The sequence below is a fragment of the Paroedura picta genome, chromosome 2, assembly GCF_049243985.1.
Source record: "Paroedura picta isolate Pp20150507F chromosome 2, Ppicta_v3.0, whole genome shotgun sequence".
In the NCBI taxonomy this organism is placed as follows: Eukaryota; Metazoa; Chordata; class Lepidosauria; order Squamata; family Gekkonidae; genus Paroedura; species Paroedura picta.
Window position 1 is genome coordinate 180,778,534 of NC_135370.1, and position 16,991 is coordinate 180,795,524.

General features: G+C 52.1%; 1 protein-coding gene and 1 long non-coding RNA gene across 3 annotated transcripts in view; one reads left to right on the top strand and one right to left on the bottom strand.

Annotated features, from left to right (window-relative positions):
* FBXO34 (F-box protein 34) overlaps positions 1-2,476 on the bottom strand; it is an 82,841-nt gene extending 80,365 nt beyond the window's left edge. For both annotated transcript variants that reach the window (XM_077324017.1, XM_077324018.1), the window contains exon 1: positions 2,301-2,476. The gene's annotated coding sequence lies outside the window, so the exon portion shown is untranslated. The remainder of the gene's footprint in view (positions 1-2,300) is intronic.
* Positions 2,477-10,692: 8,216 nt separating this feature from the next.
* LOC143828861 (uncharacterized) lies at positions 10,693-12,888 on the top strand. Its single transcript, XR_013227942.1, has 3 exons — positions 10,693-10,805; positions 11,618-11,698; positions 12,377-12,888. It is a non-coding gene; the product is annotated as an uncharacterized LOC143828861 (long non-coding RNA).
* Positions 12,889-16,991: the final 4,103 nt, after the last annotated feature.

Below are 16,991 nucleotides of genomic sequence, written 5' to 3' on the forward strand. Positions count from 1 at the left end.
AAGCAGCCCTAAAGGGCCGACACGTTCCAGCTCCCAGCCATCTGTACAAACTATTTAAGTGCAGGAACACACAGGGGGAAGAAAAAAAATCACATGTTCTGTCACACGTAGCAACTGCATGAATTTTCAGGTCACACACACACACACCCCTTCCAATAAGGAAACGCATTCCATATTGAAAGGCTGGAAGCACCGTACAGGACAGAGAAAAAATTCAGTTCTGAGATCCCAAGAAAAGGGGCCAAAATTCAAATTAGTCAAAAGACTGCAGGGATGAGAACTGGAAATCAATGCAATGGATGGGCGGGAGGGGGGGGGTGTGCAGACAGAATGGAAGCTCACCCTTGAAGACATGGAGTTGCAATTGGCCCTGAAGCAGGGGTAGTCAAACTGCGGCCCTCCAGATGTCCATGGACTACAATTCCCAGGAGCCCCTGCCAGCGAATGCTGGCAGGGGCTCCTGGGAATTGTAGTCCATGGACATCTGGAGGGCCGCAGTTTGACTACCCCTGCCCTGAAGCCTTAGAGAGCCCCCCCCAGGGCCAAGCCAAAATGTTGGAAAATAATTCAAAAAGATGCAAAAAAGGTTGATCACCCTGAACCCTCCTCCGCCCTGCAACTTTACACCCCGTAAACCTCACCCTAAGGAGGCAGTGCCCCCGAATATTGATTGGAGCCCCAACGTCCGCGTTCAATATGTTAAATATGCACCACACCTGTCCCATACAAAAGGAGGGGGGTGTTTGGAAGCCCCCACTATTGTGCAAATGTATCTGAGACCTAGGGCTGATTCCCTGTTCCTAACCACAGAAAGGGACCCCAAAAGGAGGCAAACCTGTACCCCAAATAGATCTCGTTCCTATTTTTTTTATATAGGGTGGTAACAACATTCATCCAAAACATCTGGCTTGTGGGTAAATCCCAACCCCAACTGTGAACAGAATTGCAAGGACATTCTCCATTCCTAATCCCAAACAGTGGAGACCCCAAAAATAGGGCAAACCCCAAGCCCCCAAGAATCCTATGTAGAAGGAGAGCAATATTTAAGGTTCATCTCTCATCCAACAAAAAAATATGTATTGTGGGAAAATCCCAAGCCAATCATGAAAAGACAGGTGAGGACATGCGCTATCCCTGACCCCAAAGAGCACTGAGACAGCAAAAAGAGCACAAGCCCCCACCCCAAATAATCCTATAAAGGAGCGGAGGAATATTTAAGCTTCAACCCGTCTCATACAAAAACCTGAATTGCAAAAAAAAACCCAATCGGGAACAGAAAGGACATCCACCATCCCTGACCCCAAAAGAAACCTCTAAAAGACAGCAAACCCCAGCCCCAAATAACCCTGTATCACAGGGGGGCAATACTGAAGATTCATCCCCCTCTTCTCCCAAAAAACCTGCATCGTGCAAACACCCCCAACCCCAATCGAGGCCAGAGGGGGGAGGACATCCTGCATCCCTGACTCCAGAGACCCCGATCAGGGGGCAAGCCCCAACCCCAAACATATATACCCTATATAGGAGGGAGGGCAATATTTAAGGTTCACCCCCCTCCTTCCCTCCCAAAAAAATCTACATTGTGGAGAAAATGCCAACCATGCACATCCTCCCTCCCTACCCCCAAAGAAACCCCCCAAAACCTGGATTATGGGCAAAACCCCAACCCCAACCCTGCACAGGGGGGCGAGGGCATCCTCCATCCCTGCCCCCCAAAAGACCCCCAAAGAGGCCAAGCCCCAACCCGCATAATATACCCTACACAGGAGGAGGTGCAACATTTAAGGTCCCCTCCCCAAAGACCTGGATTGTAGGCAAAACCCCAACCCTGCACAGGGGGATCGGACATCCTCCATCCCTGCCCCCAAAGAGACCCCCCCCAAAGAGGGAAAGCCCCCCAATACACCCTACACAGGAGGGGGGGCAACATTTAAGGCCCCCTCCCCAAAAATCTACATCGTGGAGAAACCCCAACCCTGCCCAGCAGGGAGAGGACATCCTCCATCGCTGCCCCCCAAAGAGGCCAAGCCCCAACCCCCCAAATACACCCTACACAGGAAGGGGGGGCAACATTTAAGGCCCCCTCCCCCAAAACCCTGGATGGGGGGCAAAGCCCCAACCCCCGTGGGGAGCAGAGGCGGGCGAGGACCTCCTCCATCGCCCCACATCTCCCTCTCTCTGCCCCGGTGGGTGGGTGGGTGGGTGGGTGGGTGGGGGCCACCCTGCCCTCCCCACCCCGACGGGCGCAATGGAGGAAGGGGCGGCGCGAGGGACCCCCAATCCCCCCTTGCGGGGCTCACCTGGCCAGCGGGGCCTGCCGGGCGGCGGCGGCGGCGGCTGAAGCGGCTCCTTCTTCTTCCTCCTCCTTCCTCCGTGGGGCTCCGGCCCCGTCCCTCGCTCGGCCCCAGCGCTTCGGCGGAGGAGGAGCCCCGGCCGGGCCGCTCGCCAATCCAGGCCCAAGGCGGGGCGGGACGGAGAAGCCGACGGGAGGAGGAGGCGGCCGGGCTGTCTGCGCGGCCTAGGCCGGCCCTCGGGTGCCAGGCGCCGACCTCGCCGGGATGGAGCCCCCGACAGACACACACGCGCCCACGGCCCCCCCCTCCCTCCCTCCCTCCCTCCCGGCCGACCCACCTGGGCCTGGCCTCAGGGGGGGGGCCTGGGGGGGAGTGGGCCACAGAGACACACACACACACGCCCCCCCCCAGCAGCCCCTGTCTCCTCCAGGAGGACGGAGGACTCTAGTCTGGGGAGGGGCTCTCATGGTGAGGGGTCTCCAGGTCCTGCCTGGAGGATGGCATCCATGGGGGTAGGGGTGCCGGGTCTGGGTTGGGGGATTCATGGAGATTTGGGGTAGAGCCTGGGGAGGACACGGACCCCAGTGGGGGGCAATGCTAGAGAACCCCCCCCCAAGCAGCCCCTCTCTCCTCCAGGGTGACGGAGGACTCTAGTCTGGAGGTGAGGTGGCATGGTGAGGGATCTCCAGGTCGCGCCTGGAGGATGGCACCCCTGGGGGATGGGGGTAGGGGTGCTGGATCTGGGTTGGGGGACTCCTGGAGATTTGGGGTGGAATCTGGGAAGGACAAGGACCCCAGTGGGGGGCAATGCTAGAGAGCCCCCCCCTCCCAAGTAGCCCCTTTCTCCTCCAGGGGGACGGAGGACTCTAGTCTGGGGAGGAGCTGGCATGGTGAAGGGTCTCCAGGTGCCTCCTGGAGGATGGCATCCCTGGGGAATGGGGGTAGGGGTGCTGGATCTGGGCTGGGGGACGCCTGGAGATTTGGGGTGGAGTCTGGGGAGGGCAGGGACCCCAGTGGGGGGCAATGCTAGAGAGCCCCCCTTCCCAAGCAGCCCCTTTCTCCTCCAGGGGGACGGAGGACTCTAGTCTGGGGAGGAGCTGGCATGGTGAAGGGTCTCCAGGTGCCTCCTGGAGGATGGCATCCCTGGGGGATGGGGGTAGGGGTGCTGGATCTGGGCTGGGGGACGCCTGGAGATTTGGGGTGGAGTCTGGGGAGGGCAGGGACCCCAGTGGGGGGCAATGCTAGAGAGCCCCCCCTTCCCAAGCAGCCCCTTTCTCCTCCAGGGGGACGGAGGACTCTAGTCTGGGGAGGAGCTGGCATGGTGAAGGGTCTCCAGGTGCCTCCTGGAGGATGGCATCCCTGGGGGATGGGGGTAGGGGTGCTGGATCTGGGCTGGGGGACGCCTGGAGATTTGGGGTGGAGTCTGGGGAGGGCAGGGACCCCAGTGGGGGGCAATGCTAGAGAGCCCCCCTTCCCAAGCAGCCCCTTTCTCCTCCAGGGGGTCTCTGTAGTCTGGACAGGAGCTGTCATTCGGGGGTGGGGGGGCTGACATCCCAATTTGGAGTGGGGAGGGACCTGGTTGGGGGTATAATGTTATAGAGCCCCCTTCCCCCAAGCAGCCCTTTTCTCCAGGGGGACTGTTCTCCGTAGCCTGGAGAGGAGCTGGAATTGTGAGGGATCTCCTGGTCCCTCCTGGAGGCTGGCATCTCTTGGGAATGGGGGGTAGGGATGTCAGATCTAGGCTGGGAAACTCCTGGAGAATTGGGAAGAGCCAGGAGAGGACTAGGACCCCAGTGGGGGGCAATGCCAGAGAGCCCACCTTCCAAACCAGGGGACTAATGACTAGTCCAGAGGGGAGCTCTCATTCCAGGGGATCTCCAGGCCCCTCCTGGAGGATGGCATCCCTAGGGGGATGGGATGTAGGGTTACCAGGTTGGGAAACTCCTGGAGATTTGGAGACGGATCCTGAGGAGAACAGGGACCTCAGAGCAGGGCAATGCCCACTCTCCCACACAGCCCTTTTCACCAGGGGGACTGGAGTCTAGACAGACGCTCTCATCTTAAATTGTTTTATGGGGTTTTATTGGGGTGTTTACATTTATTGTTAGCCGCCACGAGCCTTCATGGGAGTGGCAGGATATAAATATAATAAATAATAAATTCTGGGGGATCCCCAGGTCCCTCCTGGAGGCCGGCACCAGGGTCAGAGCCTTCTCGGTCCTGTCCGCAGCCTGGTAAGATGAGCTCCCAGGAGAGCTGAGGGCCCTGGTGGAACTTCCCCAGTTCCGCAGGGCCTGCAAAACAGAGGTCTTCTTCCAGATCTTTGGTGGAGGACAGGGCAGCTATAATCTGGGCCTGCCCCAAAGGGGCTAGATCAACTGCCCACCCCCTTCCAACTGTGTCCCCAGGGCACGAGGTTATTGGTAGTCCATTGAAGTGGTGGGAGTTGTTTCGCCACCAGGGAGAAAGAACTGTTTATACTTGTTTTATTGGGACTTTTTATTGTGTGGATTTTACTATGTAACCCACCAGGAGCCAGCTTGTCTGAGAGTGGCAGCTTAAAAATCAATCAATCAATCAAATAAATACCCCCCAATAGCCAATGATGGCCTTGGAGGGGTTGGGAAGGGGAGGGCCCCTAGATGGGCATGTATTCTTCCCAACCCTATTCAAGATCGCCCCACTTTGGGGGTTTCTTGAAGCCTGAATGATGTTTCAGGGGTCTCTCAGTGGTGAAAAAGTTGAGAAAGGCTGGAGATTAGAGGCTAGAGGTTTGGGGTTTTTTTAAAGCCATATCCCCATTCACTTTAAATTTTATGTAAAATAAAATTGTTTTGAGTGGTAGAGTTCCCATATTTTGAAAAGCCAAAAGGGGACCTATCTCCTGACTTGCTGTGACTTCAGGAGACTGTACATCCCCGTTTTTCTCTCGCCCTTGCTGCATTATATTCGTACTTACGTAAGGCCGTTCCTTGCATTGTTTCACGGGTCGTGTGTGATACTTAAGCCTTGCTTTCAGATTTCTGCGATCCTAGCCTTATTACATGGCCGATTAGAGGTCTCCCTGTCCTGCCGATTGCTCTGGCATACATTATCGCTGCTAGAAAACAACATAATGACATAAATCAGCAAAGGGCAGCCTTCGCTCATGAGCTAAGGAAGGAGGAGGGAAGAGAGCAGCTTCACGGAGCCTTCAAAACCAGTGCAGAGTCAGGGCCTTCCTCACAGACTTGGAAAGCCGGTTCTACAACACGGGCGGCCAGAGGAAAATTCAAAAGCAGTTCTAAGCTGGGGAACAACGAGAATCCTAGACTTGATGACCGGAGATGCAGAAATGAGAGGCATGCACGCTAGATTTTATTTTCTTTAGAATCACAGAATCATAGAGGTGGAAGGGGCCATACAGGCCATCTAGTCCAACCCCCTACTCAACGCAGGATCAGCCCTAAGCATCCTAAAGCATCCAAGAAAAGTGTGTCTCCAACCTTTGCTTGAAGACTGCCAATGAGGGGGAGCTCACCACCTCCTTAGGCAGCCTATTCCACTGCTGAACTACTCTGACTGTGAAAATTTTTTTCCTGATATCTAGCCTATATCGTTGTACTTGAAGTTTAAACCCATTACTGCGTGTCCTCTCCTCTGCAGCCAACAAACAGCATCCTGCCCTCCTCCAAGTGACAACCTTTCAAATACTTAAAGAGGGCTATCATGTCCCCTCTCAACCTCCTTTTCTCCAGGCTGAACATTCCCAAGTCCCTCAACGTATCTTCATAGGGCTTTTTTACATTACATGTCTATGCCACCCTCCCTTGCGGCTCAGGGCAGTTTACAGCATGACTTAACCGTTCTCAGATCCCATTGCAGTATTGGTACCGTACATGTGATAGCTGCCAGCTTAGCTTCTACCTGTAAGAACGTTTCACACTGGAGTGGAGACAGATGGGGCTGGCAGTAAATAGTAGGGTGTGAGCCCTGGATCACTGGCCTTGACAGTTTTATTTCTGATATGTCTTTGTGAACTTCAAATGGGTTCGAGGAGTCTGATTGGCTGGTTTGGCAGGGAGTTCTCATGTGGCCGTGTTTTGATGCTGTGACACCGTTTACTAATGTAACTTTTGCTTATCTGACAAAGAGTGCTTGCCCTCGAAAGCTCACGCCTTGAATACATCTTTGTTGGTCTTAAAAGTGCCACGGGACTCTGATTTTATTGTGCTTCTTCAGACCAACAGGGCTACTCATTTGAATCTATCAGCATGTATTAATATTCTGAACAGGACAAGCATTATACAGTTTATAATTATAACTAGGGGCCAAGCCTGTTGCATTCAGGAATACAATGGGTGCTAGATTGGGGTGAGGTGGGGTGGAAGAACTCTGCAGATGGCCTCTCCCTCACCCCAGGACCTGGAAAGGCTGCAGACTGCAGGAAACTCACAGGCAGGGACAGCTCTCACGCAGCAGGGATCTGCAGCCTCCGAGCCTCAGAGGGAAGTGGAAGGAGGAGGGGTGGTCAGGGGTGGGAGATGGAAGGCGATTGGCCAGCCCCTGGACTGACAGGCAAGGCAGTTGGAGGAGGAGGCACTCAGGGGCGGGACAGCCGCCCTGAGTGGGTGTTAAGCGCTGAGTAGCACTTCAGCTATGAGACCAGCTCCTCGTCCAAGCCCTTACCAGAAATATTAAGTGGAACAGATTATAGAATGCTATTCCGTTCAAAATGTTAAGATCAAAACAATTGATGTGTTATCATGCTTAAAGAGTTATCAGTCTACAACTTCTGTTCTCGGTAATGTATCAGCATCGCAATGAACTGTGAGCCATAACAGATAAATAAATAACATTATAACCCATTAAACCATTAACCATATAACCGCATAATGTAACTGTTGTTTGATGGGTGACCGGACTTGGGGTCGTCAAATCGGGACCCCCCAGAACCCACTCCCCAACCCCAGATACACCATCAGAGTTGGTTCTGGGGGGTCCCTATTTGACGGGGTAATTTCATTGACCTCAACCGAACGTTTGGTGAAAGACCCCTATTTTGCAGGCCCTAAGGCATGTGGGATCCGCTTCTGGGTATCAGTGCTCGTGAACAAGGCCTTAGGGTACGGGTGGACTGTCAGCTCAACATGAGCCTTCAGTGTGCTGCAGCAACAAAAGAGGCAAATGCAATCTCAGGGTGTGTCGACGGAGGCAGAACATCCAAATCGCAAGATGCCATAGTCCCACATTGGTCAGGCCACACCTGGAGGACTGCATGGTGTTCTGGAGGCTTCACTTCACAAAGGATGGGGACAGAACAGAGCGGGTGCAGAAGAGAGCAACATGGACCAGCCGGGAGGCCTGGAGAGGAAGGCGCCCTACTAGGAAAGGCGGAGGGACTTGGGAATGGTCAGTCGGGAGAAGGGGAGGGGGAGAGGGGACACGATTGCTGTCTTGAACTCTTTGTTCCTGTTGGCAACAGAGGAGAGAACTCACAACCGTGGATTTCAGTTGCCAGTGAAAACATACTGGCCAGATAGTGTGTGTGTTTGTGTGTGTGTGCGTGGGGGGGATTTACAGGCAGCATAAAGATCAGCCTTTCTCAGCCAGGGTTTTGTGAAACCCTGAGGTTTCTTGTCAGCCCTGGAAGGGTTTGCTGAATGGGCAGGAGTTAATCCATTTTTAATCCATTGAAAAAATTATAAGGTGAGAGTCATTTATTTATTTATTATATTTATTTATTATATTTATATGCCGCCTTCCCCAAAGGCTCGGGGCGGTTTCCATCAAACAGGAACAATGTAAATAACTCAGTTTATAACAACACAATAATAACAATAACAACATGAACAATAGAACGTTTGGGAGGACGATAAGTCCACGCTTACTGATGGCCCCCTGGGGCGGTCGAGTCTCCAGGGATGGTTGTAGGAGGGAGGCTCAAGGGGGCAGATGGGAAGCGGTGTTTCGGGTCGACCCCAACCAAGGCCCTTTTGCAGGCCCTGCAAAACTGTTCAATTTCCGTCAGGGCCCTGATCTCCTTCAGGAGTTCTTTCCACCAGGTGGGGGCCGGGATGGAGAAAGCTCTGGCTCTGGTTGAAGTCAAGCAGGCTTCCCTGGGGCCAGGGATGACCAGGAGGTTGGAGGAGGTAGAGCGCAAGGCTATCTGAGGGGTGTAGCCAGAGAGGCGATCCCTCAGGTACACTGGGCCCAGATTGCAAGTGGCCTTAAAGATGATAACCAGAACCTTAAGCCTGATCCGGAATTCAATCGGAAGCCAAGTCAGCTGCTGGAAGATGGGCTGGACCACTGAGATGTTGCTGTGGGGACCCTGGCAGATGCGTATATATATGGTCCTATGTGGTCATGTCAACCTGCCCCCCTATCCCAAAATGGCCAGTGATGGGCCTGGAGGGGGTGGGAAGGTGAAGGGCCCTGGGTGGGCATGTCCACAGCTCTGCTCCCCAACCATATTCTGCCTGATTGCACCACTTCTGGGAATCCTGAAGAATTTTCAAGGGTTTCTCGATGGTCAGAAAGCCAAGAAGGCTGATAAAGATTCGATTGGATCAGTGCGTTGGTCGGGAGCAGCAAAACAGATTTGGAATCCGGAAGCACCCTTAAGATCAGCAAAGTTTTACTCTAGGTGTAAGCCTTTGTGTGTGCCTCCACACTCCTTGAGATACAATGAAATGGAAAATCCCAGGCCATCCCTATAGGTAGAAGGTAAGCAGTAAATTAGCATACGGCATAATGAAGCTGTTCCTGGGATAAGTTATTCCTCTTTGTTCCTTGAATGTATGCTAATTTACTGCTCACCCTCTGTCTATATGTATGGCCTGGGAATTTGCATTTCATTGTATCTGAAGGAGTGTGCAGGCGCACAAAAGCCTATACCCTGAATAAGATTCTGTTGGTCCTAAGAGTGCCGTGTGACTCAAAGAAGGGGGTGAGCAGTCTTCAGGTAGTGGCTGGACAAACGCTTGTCAGGGATGCTTGAGGCTGATCCTGTCCTGAGAAGGGGGTGGGACTAGATGGCCTGCATGGCCCCTTCCCACTCTAGGATTCCAGGAGTCTAGTTCAGCAGTGGGAGGGGCTGCCTAAGGAGGTGGGGAGCTCCCCCTCTCTGGCCATCTTCAAGCAGCGGCTGGACAGATCCTTCTCCTGGATGCTTGAGGCTGATCCTGCACTGAGCAGGGGGTGGGACTAGATGACCTGCATGCCCCCCTTCCCACTCTAGGATTCTAGGAGTCTAGTTCAGCAGTGGAAGGGGCTGCCTAAGGAGGTGGGGAGCTCCCCCTCACTGGCCGTCTTCAAGCAGCGGCTGGACAGATCCTTCTCCTGGATGCTAGAGGCTGGTCCTGCACTGAGCAGGGGGTGGGACTAGATGGCCTGCCTGGCCCCTTCCCACTCTAGGATTCTAGGAGTCTAGTTCAGCAGTGGAAGGGGCTGCCTAAGGAGGTGGGGAGCTCCCCCTCACTGGCCATCTTCAAGCAGCGGCTGGACAGATCCTTCTCCTAGATGCTGGAGGCTGGCCCTGCACTGAGCAGGGGGTGGGACTAGATGGCCTCTAGGGCTCCTTCCAGCTCCGTGATTCTAGGTGCACCAGGCTGGTAGTAGGTATTTTATAAACCAGCTGCCCAAGAGATTCAGGTATTCACATTTCTGAAGAAGTAAGGTCTAACACATGAAAGAAGAAGAAGAGTTAGTTTTAATTCCTCTGCTTCTCACCCCTCGAAGGAACCTCAAAGCGTTTTACAATCGCCTTCCCTGCCTCTCCCCACAACAGACACCCTGTGAGGTAGGTGAGGATGAGCGAGCTCTAAGAGAAACTGCTCTGAGAACAGAAGCATCAGTACTCTGACTAGCCCAAGGTCGCCTAGCTGGCTGCATGTGGAGGAGGAGCAGGGAATCAAACCTGGCTCACCAGATTAAAGGCCACTGCTCTTAACCACTAGACCACGCTGGCTATAGAGAAAAGAAGGGAGTATTTAAGGTGCAACTGGGCTCTCTTATTTTGCACAGCACGACTGCTACCAGGGTTTCTTAAAAGCCAGGTGTGGACATTTGCACCTGGTTGGTCCTAGATCTGTTGAACATCCGGTTCCAGTGTAGATTAGAGCGCTGCACCAGGGTCTGGGAGACCCCCGGTTCAAATCCTCATACTGCCACAGAAGTCTGCTGGGTGATCTTGGGCCTGTCACATACAATTGCAAATGGTCAGGTTTTTCCCTCTGGGCTGGGGGAGAGAGCGGGAGGGGCTGCGAAGCCCCTGCTCACCTTCCCTTTCACATGTTAATGGACTGGCCAGGAAGGAGGTACCTGGAGGGGGGGAGGGGCTTCTTCTCCCCAGAATTCCCAGGTGAGGGGCTTCCTCTGGGAGGGGCCAGGAGACTATATCTGATCCTGAGCACAGGAAGGAAGGAAGGGCCTTTTGTCTTTGGGGCTTTTGGCTCCAGGTCTTCGCCTGCTGATCTCCCGGGAAGGAGCCTGCCCTGAGAAGAGTTGCTGAGCACCCATCTTGGACATGTGAGCAATGCAGTGATTGACTTTGGGACCTCTTTAAGGAAAGGGGCCTGCTCTGTATTGAACACCAGATAGGGTTTATTTAGCAGAGGGACAGAAGGACTGCGTTTCACACTGTGCTGTGCGAAAGATCTGCCTTTTAAACCTTGTTCATGGAGTCAACCTGAGGTCCTCCAGAGGTTCGTGGACTACAATTCCCACGAGCCCTTGCCAGCGTTTGCTGGCAGGGGCTCGTGGGAATTGTAGTCCATGAACGTCTGGAGGGCCACAGGTTGACTACCCCTTTTATAAATTGGAAGTGGGCCATGGTTCTCTGATCCACCTAGAGCAGGGGTAGGCAACCTGTGGTCCTCCAGATGTCCATGGACTACAATTCCCATGAGCCCCTGCCAGCGTTTTCTGGCAGGGGTTCATGGGAATTGTAGTCCATGAACATCTGGAGGGCCACAGGTTGACTACCCCTGATCTAGAGCTCCCCCACCTCGAAAACACTAATGGAAGTGCAAAGGGAAGACCCAGAGGGGTGGATTCTTGCAGGCTCTCTTCCCCCACCGTGCGCAAGAGCTGGGGCTGTGGGAGACCACAGAGGCGAGGCCTCAGGCGTGGAAGGGGCAGCTAGCAGTCCTGGCATCCCCAGCTGTGACCCTGTGCTTTAGCTAGGTGCTGCTGGTGGTTACCCAGAGAATTCGTTTTACCACCCGCCTGGAGTTGGCAACTGGCCGGATCAGCGGGTGGGCAAGGACAGGAGTGGGCCTGCAAGGCTAAAGTGGGCCGGTTTGGCCAGCGTCTCAAAAAAATTGTAATTGTCCCCACAGATTACATCCCTGGCACCCATCAAGTACAGCCACAGGCACCCAGGAAAATGATGTCACAAGTGGCAAGGGAGATCCCAAAAGGTGAGCTTTTTGTTGTTGTTAGGTGCAAAGTCGTGTCCGACCCATCGCGACCCCATGGACAATGATCCTCCAGGGCTTCCTGTCCTCTACCATTCCCCGGAGTCCATTTAAGTTTGCACCGACTGCTTCAGTGACTCCATCCAGCCGCCTCATTCTCTGTCGTCCCCTTCTTCTTTTGCCCGCGATCGCTCCCAGCATTAGGCTCTTCTCCAGGGAGTCCTTCCTTCTCATGAGGTGGCCAAAGTATTTGAGTTTCATCTTCAGGATCTGGCCTTCTAAAGAGCAGTCAGGGCTGATCTCTAGGACTGACCGGTTTGTTCGCCTTGCAGTCCAAGGGACTCGCCAGAGTCTCCTCCAGCACCAGAGTTCAAAAGCCTCAATTCTTTGACGCTCGGCCTTCCTTATGGTCCAACGTTCGCAGCCATACATTGCAACTGGGAAGACCACAGCCTTGACTAGACGCACTTTTGTTGGCAGGGTGATGTCTCTGAGCATATCAGGGAGCCTATTAGCTATTCATCTATCAGGTCTGAATCGCCGTTCTCTTGTTGACTGTTAACAGGGAGGAGGAAAAGTCCTTGGCAGGGATTTTGCTAAGATTATTTCGGGGGAGGAGGGAGGATTGAATGGCCTCCTTAGAGAACTGCTGTATTGTGGACTCTGTCTTCTTCTTTGCAGACGAACAGTCTGAAGGGGAACGGGGAGAGGAGGGGGCGGCCGACCCACATCAGAGGGACCCAGAGGAGCAGGTCCTGAGAGGAGCCATGTCGGCGGAGGAGAAACGGCAACCAAAACGCAGGAGACAGACGCGTGTCTCAGCCTTGACCAATGTCGGCCAGAGGCTCCTGGAGCAGTTGGAGGAGGACATGAGGCGCTCACATGCCTTTGAGGAGGCCTTCCTCCAGATGCAGATGGAGGAGGGAAGGCTTTTCCGGAAGGAATTCATGTCCTGCAACGAGTCCCTCAGAGAGAGTGTGGACGATATGAAAAGTCTCAGGGACCTGACGGAAAGGGCGGTTGTGGTTATGGAGGCCAGAAAGGCCAGGGAAAGTGCAAACCCTCCACAAATACGTGTTAACCTAACCCTCCCTCCACCACAGACCCCACCCACTCCTACCTACAGGATAGCGACACAAACCCGGCGGAGATTGGCCCTGGGCAAGAGGCCGGTGAAGCCCAGGAGCCCGTACTCCCCATCCTAGGTGCCTCCAGACTCCCCCCTTGTTTATTTAAAAATAAAGTTGACTGATGTTTTGGATGCTGCTTCTCCTGTTCCTCATTTATCTGGGGCTTTGGGAGGGTCGTAAGATTCTGTGATGTCCTATCAAGGTGGTCGGATGAGGCCTGGGGGGGGGGGGCACCAGGTGGAGTAAAATGATAGGGAGTTGCGGGAAAGATACCAAGTGGGAATCACATGAGAGACTTTTTGCTTAAACCTTAACATTACACATTTATTAAACTATTTTAACAACATTAATTTTAATTTTGGGGACACTCAACACCCCCTCTCCCCCCACAAATCCAACAAACAATAAAAAAACTGTTAAGTTGCCTTCCCTTTACCTCCTCCCCCCTCCCTCTCCCTCTGCAGCTCTTCTAGCTGTCCGTCCATCTTTTGCATCATGTTCAAGGGCTTTTTCCGCCAAATATCCTTTTCCTTGAGTTTTTTTTCCATCTCTTTTACTGTTGAGAGAAATAAAGGAATGCAATCTTAGAACCAAAACCTCCAGAAGACCATGGGTGGCACCTAAAGGGGGTTGTAACTATGAGGTTGCGGGGTGAAAGGGACAGTGGCAGAATAATCCTAAAATATTAATTATGAGCATTTATGTTTAGGACAACCATTGAGGTAACATTTCTAGTAGCCTTGGGATAGGTTTTTTCTTTCTCTCTTTGTATTCACTACAAACCGTCCTGCTTGCCTATATTTGCTTGTGGCTGAGGCAGATGGCTGTTCCTCCATCTCCCCCTCTGCTTCTCCTGTGGTGGTGGGCCCGGACACCATCTTAACTGGAGACAGCGTTGCTGAGGAGGGAAAAGGAGGAGGGCATTATGCAGGGGCCGTTCCTGCAGCATAACCCTTAGAAGCATGTTTTTTGCCCTGGAGTTGCGTTATGGATTTGCAACCTGCATCCATGGAGGGACACATAAGGGGAGACAGAACATTTAAAATGAAACCGGTATGTGGGTGAAATGGGGTCATGGCTAGTAGCAAGAATCACATTTCTGCAGGGGTATTACATTACATTTCTGCAGGGGTATTACATTGCTTATTAAGCTCTATCGCCAAATTACACTGCAGCTCCCCTCTCCAACCCCAACCCCTCCCCCTGCACAGGATAAGGTGGGGGGGGGGGTTACAGGCCAATTTTACTGTTCTCCCCTTGCACCTCCTGCCTTTAAGCAATATTGCTCGCCGTTGGTTGGCTAGGGAACTTATTTAGCCAAAAAATATAAGGAAACAAACACCCATGTGCCTGTGCGGCTCGAAAGGGGGTCTTCCCAGATTTATCCCAAATTAACATCATTTGATTGTGGAAGGGGGTTCGCCCACTCTCCCTGGGCACCCCACCCCACTCTTCCAGGCTATTCAAGGAGTCTAATTAAATCCTCTTGAATTTCATGCACCCCTGGGAGCCTTTGGTCTGCAATTTTTGGGCCAGGACCATATAGGCCCCCTTTGTGTGGCTGTGTGTGCTGGCTGTAAGTTTTTCCAGGCTCTTGGAAGCCAGAAAAAGTCCTAAGAGCACCTCTGCCTCGGCTTTGTGCCACAAGGCGCCCTTCCTTGGGAGAGGCACCTTGCAGAATGACATTTGCACGAGAAAACATTGCTTCATTTCTCCCCCCCCCCCCCATTTTTAAAAGTATCAATTGATTTCCCAATGGGATGAGCCTTGTTGAGACCATTTATTTGTTTGTTTGTTTATTTGGATTTTTATTCCGACCATTCTTTACAGCTCTGGGCGGTTTACATGGAACGTTATAACTTTACATGGAACATTAAGTTTCAATAGAACATCGCAAACAATCTATTAAGTAACAATTCACAGCTCGCGGCCGGTGAAAAGGGGTGTGAAAAGGTAGTGCTGTCCCAGCACTTGCATGGGGCTGTCTAAGGCCCATAAGCACAAGGAGACATGTAATTTGAAAAAAATAGTGAACTTTATTTACCTGTAATGAACCATTTAGGGAACTGAAAAAGTGCTGGGGGGGGGAACATGAATTCTGCGCTACAATGACTATTGTGCAAAATGACAAATTTCTGCTATTAATTGTAGCGATTTGGGATGCCGCGGACATCTAGCAACATTGTGCCAATGTGCAGAATGGCCACACATTTAATACCCAAGTCCTCTTCACCCAATAGAATCATAGAATCATAGAGTTGGAAGGGGCCATACAGGCCATCTAGTCCAACCCCCTGCTCAATGCAGGATCAGCCCAGAGCATCCTAAAGCATCCAAGAAAAGTGTGTCTCCAACCTTTGCTTGAAGACTGCCAGTGAGGGGGAGCTCACCACCTCCTTAGGCAGCCTATTCCACTGCTGAACTAGCATTGCTTATGATATCGCTCGGAGTCCAGTAGCACCTTTAAGACTGGATGAAAACTAAATAGACTCTACGAGCAAGAAACACTGAGTTTCCTGAACCCCAAGAGTTCTTAGTTTGATGAAGAGTGCTTGCGCTGGAACACTCACGCCCTGAATAAAATCTTTGTTGGTTTTAAAGGTGCTCATGCTGTTGGCTTGATTTGTGTCACACTTTGAGTCCCTGGGAAATGAGAGGACAGAGTCCCTACATCTGAAAACAAGGTGCTGCTCATCTTATTGTGGAATGTACCTCCAGCGTAGTTCTTTGTACAAGGAACAGACGTGTAGGTGTGGAGAGATCTCCCAAAGAAGAGACAGTGGTTTGAGACGGTAACAAATCAATCCATTCCGAATGAGTGAGCCACTCCTAACTTTAGGAGACAGGCAGAGTGAGATCAACATGAAATTTAATCAAGGAAGCTGTGCTGATAAGCAGAACTAATTAACATCTGTAAATGATGGGACAATGCTGAGCTAACACCAAGCCTGAATGAGGAAACCCAAGTCTTTGTTCAAGCTTGGGGAATCTTGAACAAAACCTCTTGTCTCTTGAGTCTCTTAAATAAAAAGTCCTACATAATAATTAGCAGACCATCCACTGAACATGAGTCAGAAGTGTGACTCGGTGGCTAAAAAGGCAAATGGGATTTTGGGCTGTATCAAACCGAGTATCGTGTCCAGATCACGGGAGGTGATGGTACCTCTTTACTCTGCTCTGGTTCGGCCTCACTTGGAGTCCTGTGTTCAGTTTTGGGTATCCCAGTTGAAGAGGGATGTAGACAAACTGGAGCGTGTCCAGAGGAGGGCAACAAAGATGGTGAAAGGTTTGGAGGCCAAGACGTAGGAAGAAAGATTCGGGGAGCTTGGTCTGTTTAGCCTGGAGAGGAGATGACTGAGAGAGGATTTGATGACCATCTTCAAGTATTTAAAAGCCTGCTGTGTAGAGGATGAAGCAGAATTGTTCTCTCTTTTCCTGGAGGGACAGAACCAATAGAATGAAATTAATTTTTAAAAATTCCATCTAAAACTGTGGAAGAAGTTCCTGACAGAGCGGCTTCTCAGTGGAAAAGGCTTCCTCGGGAGGTGGTGGGTTCTCCATCTCTGGAAATTTTTAAGCAGAGGCTGCATAGCCATCTGACAGAGAGGCTGATTCTGTGAAGGTTCAAGGGGGTGGCAGGGGACAGTGGATGAGTGTCCTGTATAGTGTAGGGGGTTGGATTAGATCAGGGTTAGTCAACCTGTTGTCCTCCAGATGTTCATGGACTACAATTCCCATGAGTGCAGGCAGGTTGACTACCCTTGGATTAGATGACTCAGGAGGTCCCTTCCAACTCTATGATTCTATGATTCTAAATTCCATCTAAACAGCCAGAAGGAGTTCCTGACAGAGTGGTTCCTCAGTGGAACAGGCTTCCTCGGGAGGTGGTGGGTTCTCCATCTTTGGAGATTTTTAAGCAGAGGTTGGGGAGCCATCTGACGGAGAGGCTGATTCTGTGAAGGTTCAAGGGGGTGGCAGGTGACAGTGGAAGAGCGAGAGGGTTGGGAGTGTCCTGCACAGTGCAGGGGGTTGGACTAGATGACACAGGAGGTCCCTTCCAGCTCTATTAATCTATGATTCTAAATTCCTTCTAAACATCCAGAAGAAATTCTTGACAGTTAAAGCGGTTTCTCCGTGTAACAGGATTCCTCGGGAGGTGGTGGATT